General features: G+C 40.4%; 1 protein-coding gene across 4 annotated transcripts in view; it reads right to left on the bottom strand.

Moving 5' to 3' along the window:
* Positions 1-16,904, bottom strand: part of BBS9 (Bardet-Biedl syndrome 9) — a 649,391-nt gene that overhangs the window by 466,841 nt on the left and 165,646 nt on the right. The gene's annotated exons all lie outside the window — the stretch shown is intronic.

Below are 16,904 nucleotides of genomic sequence, written 5' to 3'. Positions count from 1 at the left end.
CAAGACAGGACTTTCACAACTTTCTTTTTACACAGACCCAGGTACCTTCACTTTCTCTGTTTCACCGTCGTGGCGTCCTTTGTGACTTCTTCCACTGTGGCTGCCCTAGGCACTTTCACCTCAGCGGTTCGCCATTCAAAGTACACCATTATCTGTTGCTCTCAGACCGTCTCTTTCTGCCGCCACTGTTCTTTTGGGTCACCGCCCGTGACCGTCTCTACTGTCAGATCCTCTCTGAGGGCTCTCTAATGCCTTTCTCTTCACAGTAGAGCCTCCTTTCTAGTGAGCTCCCCTGGTTGACTGAAGCTTTTGGAATCTTCCCTCAGCCAGCCTTTATACTACCTGCCCTGGTAGCTCCGCCCACTATCACCTGACCGAGACCTCTGACCAATGACAGTGACCTTGACCTCTGGCAGTTACATAACCACTTTCTTCTTCGCTCCCCACTGCCCTCTAATGGTCACTCTACAGCACGGCACCCATTTCCTCTTCATCTCAGTGCTTCCATTCCTACACTGAGCTATCCCTCTGCCTACCACTAAAGGCAGATCTCTCTCCGTCAGGGCCCCCTCCCTACAATAGCACCATAGCATTAATATAACTATAAAGCCCAGCACAAGTTTCGCTGCATCACATTTAGCGGTCTGTGTTTTTTTCTGGAATGTACACGGTATTTACACAGAGAGATAACAGAGCATTTGAAAAAGCACATTGCTCCAATAGCAAGAGAAAAGAGCTTAGGAGACCTGCTCTGAAAGCTGCAGACCGGTGCTTTATAACTGTCTCCTCAGCAGATGAGAGGGAGAGAAGAGAGGGAGGTGAGCAGCTAACTGCTCTATAGAAATGAATGAACTGTTGAGCTGACTGGGATGTTAAGAGTTAACCCCTCTCTTGGAATGTATCTACAGTGAACTATTGACTAGTCAGTAGAGGTTGGGCTCCATGGAAACCAACTGTACACTATAAAAGGTAAAATCTCCTATTGCAGGAGAATGACCGCAAATAGAAAAAGCAACTACGGTAAATTGCAAACTTGCTTATTTTCATGCCATCTAACTAATTAAAGCAATTTAAGTACTTGAAAAAACCCTTTAAACTTTATTCTGCAGTGTTGCATATGGTAATAAGGCAGGAATAGTCCGCCAGCGTGTCTCTTTCCCTGGATTTCTCCTGCCTTGGATTTTCTAATTATGTCTCCATGGGTATTATGTCTCCAAAAAACTGGTTATGGTAGCTGCATTACACCAGCTGTCAATCACACTATGCAATGTATATCTAGGGGTCCGATTCATAAAAAGTCCAGGGGAACAGATACCCCGCAGAGCTAGTTCAGGTTCTTGGATATATGCAACACTGCAAAAAAAAAGCAATTATTCAAAGACTGCAGAGTTATTATGGCACAAAGACACCTTGATATATTTAAGAACCCATACCACTATAGTATAGTATACTGTACAGTAGGGGTGATTCCCTTTACTGACACAGTGACAGATACAGTTCAGGAGAGCAGAAGCACTCAAGGGAAGAGCAAGTTAGAGCTGGAAAAAATGGCTTAAAAATCAATAGTCCTTTTATGCGTCATTTACTAATCCTTTTTTAAGGGCTCATACCCATATGTGAGAAAAAAAACAGTCCGATATCCGGACAGAAAAATCGGACGACTGCCATAAGATTGTCATGCGAGTGTCATGCTATTTCCATGCAATTTTTACACGGTACATCCGTATGACATGCGCATGCAACGCGATTTTAACATGAGCTTTTACATACAGCAGTTCTCTAATGTAAAAGCCCATGTTAAAATCGCATTGTAGAACAAAACTGTACACATCGTTTTAAAACCTGATTTCCTTCAAAACATACATATATATATAAATATATATATATATATATATATATATATATATACATACATCCACCATCAAAGAAAGAGGACTGTAGCACTCACCGATCCAAGTAGAAAATCCGCTTTTTATTGGCAAAACATTTCAAAACTCCATAGCCGGGAGGCTGAAGAAAGGAGTGAGCAAACGCTGACGACGGCCGTTTCGCGCCGAATAGCGCTTCTACGGGTCAGTTAGTAGAAGGATGTGACGTGGTAAAATATACCCTGTCACCATATTGCGCCTCCTTCTACAGCTGCTGCCATAATGACATGAAATACATAAAAACATGTTAAAAACAATTAAACACAATTCTGAAAACGTATAGAAATTCAAATACATGTGTAGAAAAAATATATAATATAATAACATTGCTCATAGAATCCTATATGTACACTTTTCTCCAGAAAAGAAAAAAAATAAAATATATAAAAAAAATATATATATATATATATATATATATATATATATATATATATATATATATATTTGTGTGTGTACCCATCTTTTGTACCATTATCGCTGAAATTATTCATCAATGAAATACCTACCAAGAAAAATAATTATATTTGACACAGTTTTGCAAACAATATGTTGATCCATGGACAACGCTATACAAACCAACTATAAAAATTATGGTAATTAATAGATAAGGATCTAATGGCAGAAAATTCACATTGCTCATAAAATCCTATATATGCACTGCTCAAAGAAAAATACATACACTTTCTGTATCCTTATCACTGTAATTGCTCATCCATAACATGGCTACTACAGAAACCAGTATATACCCCACATGCTCTGCAAACAAGATATTAAGCAGTGAACAGCGCTACAGAAAAATGGACATATCCACCCTATCGTTAAACCCTATGGGGCCCATTGCTTTGGTATGCATAATCCACCTAGCCTCACGTCTAAGACTACCTCTTGAAGCTCATCAAGAGAATGCCAAGAGTGTGCAAAGCAGTAATCAAAGCAAAAGGTGGCTACTTTGAAGAACCTAGAATATAAGACATACAGTATTTTCAGTTGTTTCACACTTTTTTGTTAATTATATAATTCCACATGTGTAAATTCATAGTTTTGATGCCTTCAGAGTGAATCTACTATTTTCATAGTCATGAAAATAAAGAAAAAGCTTTGAATGAGGTGTGTCCAACTTTTGGTCTGTACTGTAGGTCTCTTCCTTGTGGTGGCAAATTACTTTTCTCCAAACCTCCAAATACTAACACATTAGGATCACCCGCGTGTGTCTCTCTTACATGATTGATTAATCGCGGCACTCCTTTACCAGATAATATGGATTTATAATGCTCCCTGAAGCGAACATATAAGAGCCGTATGGTCTTGCCTATATAGTAATATTTGTACGGGCAAAACACCACATAAACAAAATCAGTTTTGCATGAAATAAACTCTGAGACTGAATGGTTTACTGCCCCCATACGAATGATTTTGTCTGTCGTATGAAATTTACGATAGGGGCACCTGTGATTGCCTTTCGGAATACCTGCATGCAACCAATTTACATGATCCTTCCTGATGCGGTTTCGAACTAAAATATCCCTTAACCTGGTACTGCGTCTACACGAGATAAGTGGTCCCCTTGCTACAATCTCTGCTAATTCCTTGTCCCTTTCCAGGATGTGCCAGTTTCTCCTGATGAAGGCACGAATTTGTCGTATATTGAAAACAAAACGTCAATTTCTTTTCTTTTTTACCGATTGTGTTATTTTTCACAAAAATTCCATCATCGGTGACTGTTTAAACCTCTGTCCACTCTATCTAAAGCTGTTATTAGTAGTTTGTCTGGGTACCCTCTTTGTCTGAACCTATTGTATATTTCTGTGGAATGTGCAATATAGCCTTCGTTAGTATTATTAACCCTACGTATTCTGAGCAACTGACTATAAGGCAAGGATTTTTTTGTGTAAGGCGGGTGAAAACTATTAAAATGCAACATAGAATTTGTTGCTGTGGGTTTTCTAAATTAAGAAGTACAGACAACCCCATCAATAATTTCCACCAGGACATCAAGAAATTCCAATTTGGTGCCACCAAAAACGGATGTAAACAGCATGTTCATGGTGTTAGTGTGATTAAGATAGAATAAAAAAGCCTCAAAGGTTTCCCTAGGGCCGTCCCACACCATGAAGATGCCGTCCACATAAGGTACAGTCTGATGTGCTTGCGGAAATTGTTACTGGAGGAATATATGAATTTCTCCTCAAACCTAAAAACAAGTTAGTGAAAGTGCATGCTGCCGGAGTCCCCATCGCAGTCCCAACATTTTGCAGGTACCATGTGTCTACAAACATAACTGCATTGTGCGTGAGCACAAATTTTAACCCCCTCACAGACAAAGTCTATGAAATTTTGTTCCTTGTCTACAGTATTCAAAATCTCTCTAATGGCCTCCACCCCTGCGATTTGGGGGATTCTCGTATAGAGACTTTCGACGTCAATTGACACCAAAGAAAAACTCGGTTGCCAAGTAAAATTCTGTATTATCTTCAAAAACTCGTTAATGTCTTTGATATAAGATGGAATATTTTTTAATGATGGACGCAACAACCAATCCATGTACTGTGACAGGGGTTCTGTGATGGACCCTATCCCAGATACTATGGGACGTCCTGGGGGAGAGGTAGATGATTTGTGTATTTTGGGAACATGGTACCAATGTGGTCTCGACGTCTCGTGGGAAACTCCGGCAGCAGCTTCTCCGCTTTCTTTTGTGAAATCACTTTCAAATCCACCTATTTCCTCAAAAAAGATTTTAACTCATTATTGAATTTATATGTAGGATCTTTCTGCAACTTAGTATACGTAACTACATCAGACAGTTGCCTACTTGCTAAGTTCATGGATTTGGGTAGTAACACCGTGTTGCCACCTTTATCAGCACGTCTGACTACTGTATCTGCCCAAGTGGTAATCTCTTTTAGTGCCTGCTTCTCTGCAGAAGCCAAATTGGGACACTACCGCCTCCATGTCCTTAATCACTTGTGCCTCAAAGAGGTCTATAAGATTACCGGGAGAGGAAGGCGGCATATAATTAGAAGGTACCCCTCCTATGAATGGACTATCTGATGTAGGTATATCTATACTTGCACATTCCTGTGTACCTGTAAGACTGAGTAATAACTGAGCATCCTCTCTATTATCAAACAATGCTCCTGTCTCCTGTCCCTGCCATAAATCCTAATGGGCCAATTTTGCATGGGCGTTCACCTTCCAACACTGTATTTACGGTAGGTTAGGATTTAAATAATTTATGTAGAAGAATTTTCCTGACTGATTTAAACAAATCAATCTTGAAATCAGTCAGGTTAAAATCATCTGGGATACAATAACTCAAACCTTTTGATAACAGAGAAACATGTGCACTGCTTAAATCATGTTCTGTTAAATTAACCCCTTTACTCCCAAGGGTGGTTTGCACGTTAATGCCCAGGCCAATTTTTACAATTCTGACCACTGTCCCTTTATGAGGTAATAACTCTGGAACGCTTCCATGGATCCCGGTGATTCTGACAATGTTTTCTCGTGACATATTGTACTTCATGTTAGTGGTAAAATTTCATTCATATAACTTGCGTCTATTTGTGAAAAAAAACGAAAATTTTGAAAATTTCACAATTTTCCAACTTTGAATTTTTATGCTCTTAAGTCACAGAGATATGGCACACAAAAAACTTAATAAATAACATTTCCCACATGTTTACTTTACATCAGCACAATTTGGGAACCAAAATTTTTTTTTGTTAGGAAGTTATAAGGGTTAAAAGTTGACCAGCGATTTCTCATTTTTACAACACCATTTTATTTTTACGGACCGCATCACATTTGAAGTCACTTTGAGGGGTCTATATGATACAAAATCCCCAAAAGTGACACCATTCTAAAAACTGCACTCCTCAAGGTGCTCAAAACCAGATTCAAAAAGTTTATTAACCCTTCTGGTGCTTCACAGGAATTTTTTGAATGTTTAAAAAAAAAAATGAACATTTAACTTTTTTTTCACAAAAAAAATTACTTCAGGTTCAATCTTTTTATTTTACCAAGAGCAACAGGAGAAATTGGACTGGAAAAGTTATTGTGCAATTTGTCCTGAGTACGCCGATACCTGATATGTGGGGGGAGATCCACTGTTTGGGAGCATGGCAGAGCTCGGAAGGGAAGGGGCAACGTTTGACTTTTTCACTGCAAAATTGGCTGGAATTCAGATCGGATTCCATGTCAAGTTTGGAGACCTCCTGATGTGCCTAGACAGTGGAAACCCTCCACAAGTGACCCCATTTTGGAAACTATACCGCCCCCCAAGGAACTTATCTAGATGTGTGGTGAGAACTTTGAACCCCCAAGGGCTTCACAGAAGTTTATAACGTACAGCCGTACAATTAAAAAATCATATTTTTTCCACAAAAATGGTCTTTTCACCGCCAATTGTTATTTTCCCAAGAGTAACAGGACACCAAATGTTATTGTGCAATTTGTCCTGAGTACGCTGATACCCCATATGTGGGGGTAAACCACTATTTGGGCGCATGGCAGAGCTTGGAAGGGAAGCAGCACCATCTGACTTTTTTGGCTGGAATTGAGATCGGACGCCATGTCGCGTTTGGAAAGGCCCTGATGTTCCCAAACAGTGGAAACCCCCCAATCCTAACTCCAACCCTAACCCCAACACACCCCTAGTCCTAATGGGAAAATGGAAATAAACACATTTTTTTATTTCATTATTTTTCCCTAACTAAGGGGGTGATAAAGGGGGGTTTGATTTACTATTTATAGCGGTTTTTTATTTTTGGCAGCTGTCGCACGCTAAAAGACGCTTTTTATTGTAAAAGTAGTTTATGCATCACCACATTTTGAGAGCTATAATTTTTCCATATTTTGACCCACCGAGTCATGTGAGGTCTTATTTTTTGTGGGACGAGTTGATGTTTTTATTGGTATCATGTTCGGGCACGTGACATTTTTTGATCGCTTTTTATTCCGATTTTTGGGATGCAGAATGAACAAAAACCAGCATTTAATGAATCTTTTGGGGGGTGCATTTACACTGTTCCGCCTGCGGTAAAATTGATAAAGCGGTTTTATTCTTCGGGTCAGTACGGTTACAGCGATACCTCATTTATGTCTTTTTTTATGTTTTGGCGCTTTTATGTAATGAAAACAATTTTATATAAAAAATAATTATTTTTGCATCGCTTTGTTCTGCGACCTATAACTTTATTTTTTCTCTGATGATGCTGTGTGGCGGCTAGTTTTTTGCGGGACAAGATGACGTTTTCAACGGTACCATGGTTATATCCGTCTTTTTGATCGCGCGTTATTGCACTTTTTGTTCGGCGGTATGATGATAAAGCTTTATTTTTTGCTTCGTTTTTTATTTTTTAAGGGGTTCAATAAAGGGGTTAACTAGTGGGACAGTTTTATAGGGCGGGTCGCTTACACGGCGATACCAAATATGTGTACTTTTATTGTTTTCTTTTATTTTCAAAAAATGAATTTATTAGGGAATATTTTTTTTTTAATTTAGCGATTTTTTTATAAATTATTTTTACGCTTTTTTTTTTTTTTTTAACTTTATTACAATGTCCCAGGGGGGACATCACTGTCATGTGACAGATCACTGATCTGTCACATCACAGATCGCAGTGACAGATCAGCGATCTGTCACAGGCAGTGCTGCAGGCTTCCTCATGCCGGCGCTTTGCAGGCATGAGGAAGCCGCCTCCCTGCAGGCCCCCGAAGGTCCCCGCTGCCATTTTGGATTCGGAGACTTGCAGGGAAGGAGACCCCCGCAGCAGCGCTGCACATTGCGCTACTGCGGGGGTCTCAGGGAAGCACGGAGGGAGCCCCCTCCCTCCCAATGCTTCCCTAAACTCCCAGTACACTGCGATCATGTTTGATCGCAGTGTGCCAGGGGTTAATGTGTCGGGGGCGGTCCGTGAGCGCAGCTGATCACGCTAGACGTACTATTCCGTCCTTGGGACTTAGGTTCCAGGTCACATGGATGGAATAGTACGTCTAGTGTAGGAAAGGGGTTAAAGATTACTTTGTTGTGAGGCGCAATCAGTGTCTGTCTCTACGAGACATGTTTCCTCTTGCGGTATTGGCCTGTTGCGTCTCTTTCGTCCTCTTCTTCGTCTTCCTTCTAAAGGGACATTAACATTCCTTGTTCCCTGATGGAGGCACGAATCCTAGCACATCCTGGAAAGGGACAAGGAATTAGCAGAGATTGTAGCAAGGGGACCACTTATCTCGTGTAAACGCAGTACCAAGTTAAGGGATATTTTAGTTCGAAACCGCATCAGGAAGGATCATGTAAATTGGTTGCATGCAGGTATTCCGAAAGGCAATCACAGGTGCGGCCACTGCCCCTATTGTAAATTTCATACGACAGACAAAATCATTCGTATGGGGCAGTAAACCATTCAGTCTCAGTTTATTTCATGCAAAACTGATTTTGTTGTTTATGTGGGTGTTTGCCCGTGCAAATCTAATAAAGCTCAAGTGTGTGTATGTATGTATGTATATATAATAAACAAATCTGAACTGAGAAAAGTAAGTTAATGTGTATGCACAATGTAAGCGCATATCAACACATGACCATTAACCAGAGAAAACAAAAAGCAAAAAACACAAATATCCAGAACTAAAAAGTAAAAAATGTATACTGCAAATAATGCATAAAGGTAATAATAATAAGGGTATTTAGTAAACATAATTTTGATCAAAATAATGTACAAGCCATCCCGCCACGTCACGGCAACCGTTGTGGGACAGTCCCTACTCTAGTATTTAAAACCTTTTCACTTGCCAAGTGGCGTGAATGTGAATAAGGGTCGAGCGGCTGAACCACTTGTAACAGCTTAGGCCAGACTGGATGGCTTTCCCAGCTTTTTAGTTCTGGATATTTGTGTTTTTTGCTTTTTGTTTTCTCTGGTTAATGGTCATGTGTTAATATGCACTTACAGTGTGCATACACATTAACTTACTTTTCTCAGTTCAGATTTGTTTTTTATTTATTTCATTGTGCATTCAGTGCATATATGGGTGTGACCGCCCTCTTTCTGAGCTGGGAAAGCCATCCAGTCTGGCCTACACTGTCACTAGTGGTTCAGCCGCTCGACCCTTGTTCACATTCACGCCACTTGGCAAGTGAAAAGGTTTTAAATACTAGATTAGGGACTGTCCCACAAGAGTTGCCGTGACGTGGCGGGATGGCTTGTACATTATTTTGATCAAAATTATGTTTACTAAATACCCTTATTATTATTACCTTTATGCATTATTTGCAGTATACATTTTTTACTTTTTAGTTCTGGATATTTGTGTTTTTTGCTTTTTGTTTTCTATGTATGTATATATGTCCGGGATTGGCATCCGCACCGTCGCAACTACAGCCACAAAATTTGGCACAGTCACACGTCTGGACCCCGAGAGTGTCCTAAGCTATGTTGTGAGGTGAAATTTAACCTCGCGTGTTCCAATTCACCAAACAATTTTGCCCCTATCTACATAGTGTGGAAAAAGTGTGTGTATATCAAGCCCCGCCCCTCATTATGATGTCACAATGGTTGCCATAGCAACGCTGATGTCATCATAGGTTGCAAGCCCCGCCACTCATTATGATGTCATAATGGTTGACTATGAGATGGAGGATGTGTGATGGGTATATGGGCACTGGACTATGGGATGGAGAATACAGTCATATGTAAAAGTTTGGGCACCCCTATTAATGTTAACCTTTTTTCTTTATAACAATTTTGGTTTTTGCAACAGCTATTTCAGTTTCATATATCTAATAACTGATGGACTCAGTTATATTTCTGGATTCAAATGAGGTTTATTGTACTAACAGAAAATGTGCAATCTGCATTTAAACAAAATTTGACAGGTGCAAAAGTATGGGCACCCTTATCATTTTCTTGATTTGAACACTCCTAACTACTTTTTACTGACTTCCTGAAGCACTAAATTGGTTTTGTAACCTCAGTGAGCTTTGAACTTCATAGCCAGGTGTATCAAATCATGAGAAAAGGTATTTAAGGTGGCCACTTGCAAGTAGTTCTCCTATTTGACTCTCCTATGAAGAGTGGCATCATGGGATCCTCAAAACAAGTCTCAAATGATCTGAAAACAAAGATTATTCAATATAGCTTTTCAGGGGAAGGATACAAAAAGTTGTCTCAGAGATTTAACCTGTCAGTTTCCACTGTGAGGAACATAGTAAGGAAATGGAAGAACACAGGTACAGTTCTTGTTAAGCCCAGAAGTGGCAGGCCAAGAAAAATATCAGAAAGGCAGAGAAGAAGAATGGTGAGAACAGTCAAGGACAATCCACAGACCACCTCCAAAGACCTGCAGCCTCATCTTGCTGCAGATGGTGTCACTGTGCATCGGTCAACAATACAGCGCACTTTGCACAAGGAGAAGCTGTATGGGAGAGTGATGCGAAAGAAGCCGTTTCTGCAAGCATGCCACAAACAGAGTCGCCTGAGGTATGCAAAAGCACATTTGGACAAGCCAGTTACATTTTGGAAGAAGGTCCTGTGGACTGATGAAACAAAGATTGAGTTGTTTGCTCATACAAAAAGGCGTTATGCATGGAGGCTAAAAAACACAGCATTCCAAGAAAAACACTTGCTACCCACAATAAAATTTGGTGGAGGTTCCATCATGCTTTGGGGCTGTGTGGCCAATGCCGGCACCGGGAATCTTGTTAAAGTTGAGGGTCGCATGGATTCAACTCAGTTTCAGCAGATTCTTGACAATAATGTGCAAGAATCAGTGACGAACTTGAAGTTACGCAGGGGATGGATATTTCAGCAAGACAATGATCCAAAACACCGCTCCAAATCTACTCATGCATTCATGCAGAGGAACAATTACAATGTTCTGGAATGGCCATCCCAGTCCCCAGACCTGAATATCATTGAACATCTGTGGGATGATTTGAAGCGGGCTGTCCATGCTCGGCAACCATCAAACTTAACTGAACTGGAATTGTTTTGTAAACAGGAATGGTCACAAATACCTTCATCCAGGATCCAGGAACTCATTAATAGCTACAGGAAGTGACTAGAGACTGTTATTTTTGCAAAAGGAGGATCTACGAAATATTAATGTCACTTTTATGTTGAGGTGCCCATACTTTTGCACCGGTCAAATTTTGTTAAAATGCAGATTGCACATTTTCTGTTAGTACAATAAACCTCATTTGAATCCAGAAATATAACTGAGTCCATCAGTTATTAGATATATGAAACTGAAATAGCTGTTGCAAAAACCAAAATTGTTATAAAGAAAAAAGGTTAACATTAATAGGGGTGCCCAAACTTTTACATATGACTGTATGTATGATGCGTATATGGGCACGGGACTATGGGATGGAGGATGTGTGATGGGTATATGGTCACTGGACTATGGGATGAAGGATATGTATGACGGGTATATGGGCACGGGACTATGGGATGGAGGATATGTATGATGGGTATATGGGCATGGGACTATGAGATAAAGGATGTGTGATGGGTATATGGGCACTCGACTATGGGATGGCGAATATGTATGAAGGGTATTTGGGCATGGGACTATGGGATGGAGAATATGTATGATGGGTATATGGGCATGGGACGGAGGATGTGTGATGGGTATATGGGCACTCGACTATGGGATGGAGATGTATGATGGGTATATGGGCACGGGTCTATGGGATCGTGGATATGTATGATGGGTATCATTTTTATAGTTGGTTCTTATAGCATTGTCCATGGATCAACATATTGTTTGCAAAAACTGTGTTAAATATAATTATTTTTCTTGGTAGGTATTTCATTGATGAATAATTTCAGCGATAATGGTACAAAAGATGGGTACACACACACACACACACACACATATATATATATATTTTTTTTTTTTTCTGGAGAAAAGTGTACATATAGGATTCTATGAGCAATGTTATTATATCATATATTTTTTCTACACATGTATTTGAATTTCTATACGTTTTCAGGATTGTGTTTGATTGTTTTATGTTTTTATGCATTTCATGTCATGATGGCAGCAGCTGTAGAAGGAGGCGCACTATGGTGTCAGGGTAAATTTTACCACGTCACATCCTTCCACTAATTGACCCGTAGAAGTGCTATTAGGCACGAAACGGCCGTCGTCAGAGTTTTCTCACTCCTTTCTTCAGCCTCCCAGCCAAGTTTTAAAATGGTTTGCCAATAAAAAGCGGATTTTCTACTTGGATCGGTGAGTGCTACAGTCCTCTTTCTTTGATGGTGGATTTGCATACACTGTGTTTTCTGGACTAGCACCCATGATCACGGTGTCAAGCCTTAATACGCATAATGGATTTGACAGCAAAGACCTGCAGTGGTACCGGCGGTGCCGACTGGCTTTTTTCTTGTTACATTGATATGTTCCATACAAGCGTAAAGTAATGAGCACCGCCGCTGAGCCACCTGCAGCAATATACACCAATATTCATTAAGTTTTTAATGTGACCAATAAAACGTTGGATTTTACTCTGGTGAGTGCCACCCCTTATTCCCTTTGTATGAATATATTTTATATATAGATAGATTAATTAAAAGCTGGCAAATGATCTGCAGCATACAGTATAGAATAGAATAGGTTAAAGTAGAATAGATATATACACATAGAATAGGTGCATATATATACACTCACTGGCCACTTTATTAGGTACACCTGTCCAACTGTGTGTTAAGACTTAATTTCTAATCAGCCAATCACATGGCGGCAACTCAGTGCATTTAGGCATGTAGACATGGTCAAGACAATCTCCTGCAGTTCAAACCGAGCATCAGTATGGGGAAGAAAGGTGATTTGAGTGCCTTTGAACGTGGCATGATTGTTGGTGCCAGAAGGGCTGGTCTGAGAATTTCAGAAACTGCTGATCTACTGGGATTTTCACGCACAACCATCTCTAGGGTTTACAGAGAATGGTCCGAAAAAGAAAAAAAATCCAGTGAGCGGCAGTTCTGTGGCCGGAAATGCCATGTTGATGCCAGAGGTCAGAGGAGAATGGGCAGACTGGTTCGAGCTGATAGAAAGGCAACAGTGACTCAAATTGCCACCCGTTACAACCAAGGTAGGCAGAAGAGCATCTCTGAACGCACAGTGCGTCGAACTTTGAGGCAGATGGGCTACAGCAGCAGAAGACCACACTGGGTACCACTCCTCTCAGCTAAGAACAGGAAACTGAGGCTACAATTTGCACAAGCTCATCGAAATTGGACAGTAGAAGACTGGAAAAACGTTGCCTGGTCTGATGAGTCTCGATTTCTGCTGCGACATTCGGATGGTAGGGTCAGAATTTGGCGTAAACAACATGAAAGCATGGATCCATCCTGCCTTGTATCAACGGTTCAGGCTGGTGGTGGTGGTGTCATGGTGTGGGGAATTTTTTCTGGGCACTCTTTGGGCCCCTTGGTACCAATTGAGCATCGTTGCAACGCCACAGCCTACCTGAGTATTGTTGCTGACCATGTCCATCCCTTTATGACCACAATGTACCCAACATCTGATGGCTACTTTCAGCAGGATAATGCGCCATGTCATAAAGCTCGAATCATCTCAGATTGGTTTCTTGAACATGACAATGAGTTTACTGTACTCAAATGGCCTCGTCAGTCACCAGATCTCAATCCAATAGAGCATCTTTGGGATGTGGTGGAACGGGAGATTCGCATCAGGGATGTGCAGCCGACAAATCTGCGCCAACTGTGTGATGCCATCATGTCAATATGGTCCAAAATCTCTGAGGAATGCTTCCAGCACCTTGTTGAATCTCTGCCACAAAGAATTGAGGCAGTTCTGAAGGCAAAAGGGGGTCCAACCCCTTACTAGCATGGTGTACCTAATAAAGTGGCCAGTGAGTGTATATATTAAGCAAATGATATTTTTCTCTGATTTTCCTAAATAGTCGGTACAAATGACAGTGAGTCTAATAAAGGTCATCACCGGTTAGAGTATACATCAAATTTTATTGAAGAAACCTCCCAATAATAACAGTATAATCTCTAAAATGAATAAAAACTAAAATTGCACTGTTCCAAATTATTAGGCACATTAGAATTTCTAAACATTTGATATGTTTTAAAGAACTGAAAATGCTCATTTGTGAAATTTGCAGCATTAGGAGGTCACATTCACTGAACAAAAAAGCTATTTAACTTCAAAACATTCCTAACAGGCCAAGTTACATGTTAAGATAGGAACCCTTCTTTGATATCACCTTCACAATTCTTGCATCCATTGAACTTGTGAGTTTTTGGAGAGTTTCTGCTTGTATTTCTTTGCATGAAGTCAGAATAGCCTCCCAGAGCTGCTGTTTTGATGTGAACTGCCTCCCACCCACATAGATCTTTTGCTTGATGATACTCCAAAGGTTCTCCATAGGGTTGAGGTCAGGTGAGGATGGTGACCACACCATGAGTTTATCTCCTTTTTTGCCCATAGCATTCAATGACTCAGAGGTATTCTTTGCAGCATGAGATGGTGCATTGTCATGCATGAAGATGATTTTGTTCCTGAAGGCACGGTTCTGCTTTTTATACCATGGAAGACAGCTGTCAGTCAGAAACTCTATATACTTTGCAGAGGTCATTTTCACACCTTCAGGAACCTTAAAGAGCCCTACCAGCTGTTTCCCCATGATTCCGGCCCAAAACATGACTCCTCCACCTCCTTGCTGACATCGCAGCCTTGTTGGGGCATAGTGGCCATCCACCAACCATCCACTACTCCATCCATCTGGACCATCCGGTGTTGCTTGACACTCATCAGTAAACAAGACTGTTTGAAAATTAGTCTTCATGTATGTCTGGGCCCACTGCAACCATTTCTGCTTGTGAACACTGTTTAGGGGTGGCCGAATAGTAGATTTATGCACCACAGCAAGCCTTTGAAGGATCCTACACCCAGAGGCTCGAGGGACTCCAGAGGCACCAGCAGCTTTAAATATCTGTTTGCTGGTTTGTAATGGCTTTTTAGCAGCCACTCTCTTAATCCAATGAACTTGCCTGGCAGAAACCTTCCTCATTCTGCCTTTATCAGCACAAACATGTCTGTGCTCAGAATCAACCACAAATCTCTTAACAGTACGATGATCACGTGTAAGTTTTTGGGAAATATCTAATGTTTTCATCTCTTGACCAAGGCATTGCACTATTTGATGCTTTTCAGCAGCAGAGAAATCCTTTTTCTTTCCTAAATTCCTTGAAACCTGAGCCCTGCTTAATAATGTGGAACATCATTCTTAAGTAGTTTTCCTTTAATTGAGCTCATCTTGTAAACTAATTATCACAGGCGTTTGAGATTGATTTCAGTGATCCAAAGAGCCCTGATACACAATACCATCTATGAGTTTATTTGAAAAACAAAAAATTACATCTTTAGGACACTTAAATCCAATTTGCATAATAATTTGGAACACAGTGTATATATACACACACACACACACACACACACATATATTTATATATATACACATCAGTGACACACACATATATATGTCTTTATATTTCATACAGAGATACATAGAAGAATAGCCGGTAATTCATTTGTCGGCTTCTGTAAAATTAAAGAAAGAGCCGACAGGATAGAAGACATGGATTACATACAGTAAATCCATGCAGAATATTTAGATATGTATATGTCAGTGACCAATCCAATTAGTATAGTGTGTGTGCAAATTATGGGACATGTACTTAATAAATGTTTTTTTGGGAAAAAAAATTGCATGGGCTCCCACGCAATTTTCTGCGCCATAGAGAGAAAGCCAGCAACTGGAAGCATCTATTTCTAGCCTAGGAAGAGACCATGGTTATTGCCCCCCCTCCCCGGCTACAAACATCTGCCCCCAGCCGCCCCAGAAATTGCGCATCTCCAAGATGCGCCAATTCCGCCACTTAGCCTCTCTCTTCCCACTGCCCTGTAGGGGGTGGCGTATGAGGTAATCGTTGGGGGTTGATGCCACGTTTGTATTGTAAGGTGACATCAAGCCCGGATTAGTAATGGAGAGTTGTCAATAAGACACCTATCCATTACTAATCCTATAGTAGTGATAGGGTTAAATAAAGACACACAGCCAGGATAAAGTATTTTAGTGAAATAAAGCAGTAAACACAGTTTGACATCTTTATTGTTATGCTAATCTAAACGACGCCCTCATTCTCCTGTAAGAATTTAAAAAAAAAAAAAAAAACAACAATATACCATACCGGCATTCAGTCCCACACCGTAATCCATATCTGGGGACTGAACAGTTTACAACCAGAAGTGGTGCTAAATGCGACCGCCCCGGCTGTAAGCCACTGATGAATGAATGAGAAGCTGCCAGCGCTTGCTTCAGTGACTAGCGGTGACGTCACTGATGTTTGTCTGTCTCACAGCCTGACCCGCGCTGAACTCTTGAGGGGGGGGAGCAATAGCACTTGAGAAATAAGTTAAAAAAAATTATGTAACAAAAAATCTATTTAAAAAGGTTGTCTAGAACTTACCTACCCACAGAGCCCGTTAACATCCCCAAAAAAGTACAGAAACAGCCATTCATGAAAATACAGTACACTTAGTATACACTTGGTCCTTTTGAAGGACAGTTCACAGGACAGTTAAGGAGGACCCATCATGAGGATTTAATACCCCAAGATAATGGCATATATGTAAAGGTGCTTTAATGCTGAGTAAATACCTTATCATGACATGCAGGATTACAATAAAGGTAACACCTCTATCATAGCTTGAGACACAACGCAGGATCAAGTCATTCAATAAATGATGGTCACAGAAACTGGGGGTGAAATTGCCAAGAGTTGTAAAATCTTTGGGCAGCTCCATGTTGCACAAAAAAATTGCAACTTTTCAAAGCCAATTATGCTAAAATTCTGCTGTTATCATTGATGATTGGGGCCATAATCATTAAATCAATGCCACTATATACAATTACTAGACTATTGAGAACAAGAGATG

Source organism: Dendrobates tinctorius, unplaced genomic scaffold, assembly GCF_039654945.1.
Source record: "Dendrobates tinctorius isolate UK_male_01 unplaced genomic scaffold, ASM3965494v1 ptg000162l, whole genome shotgun sequence".
Taxonomy (NCBI): domain Eukaryota; kingdom Metazoa; phylum Chordata; class Amphibia; order Anura; family Dendrobatidae; genus Dendrobates; species Dendrobates tinctorius.
This window is presented reverse-complemented; position numbering and strand designations above follow the sequence as displayed.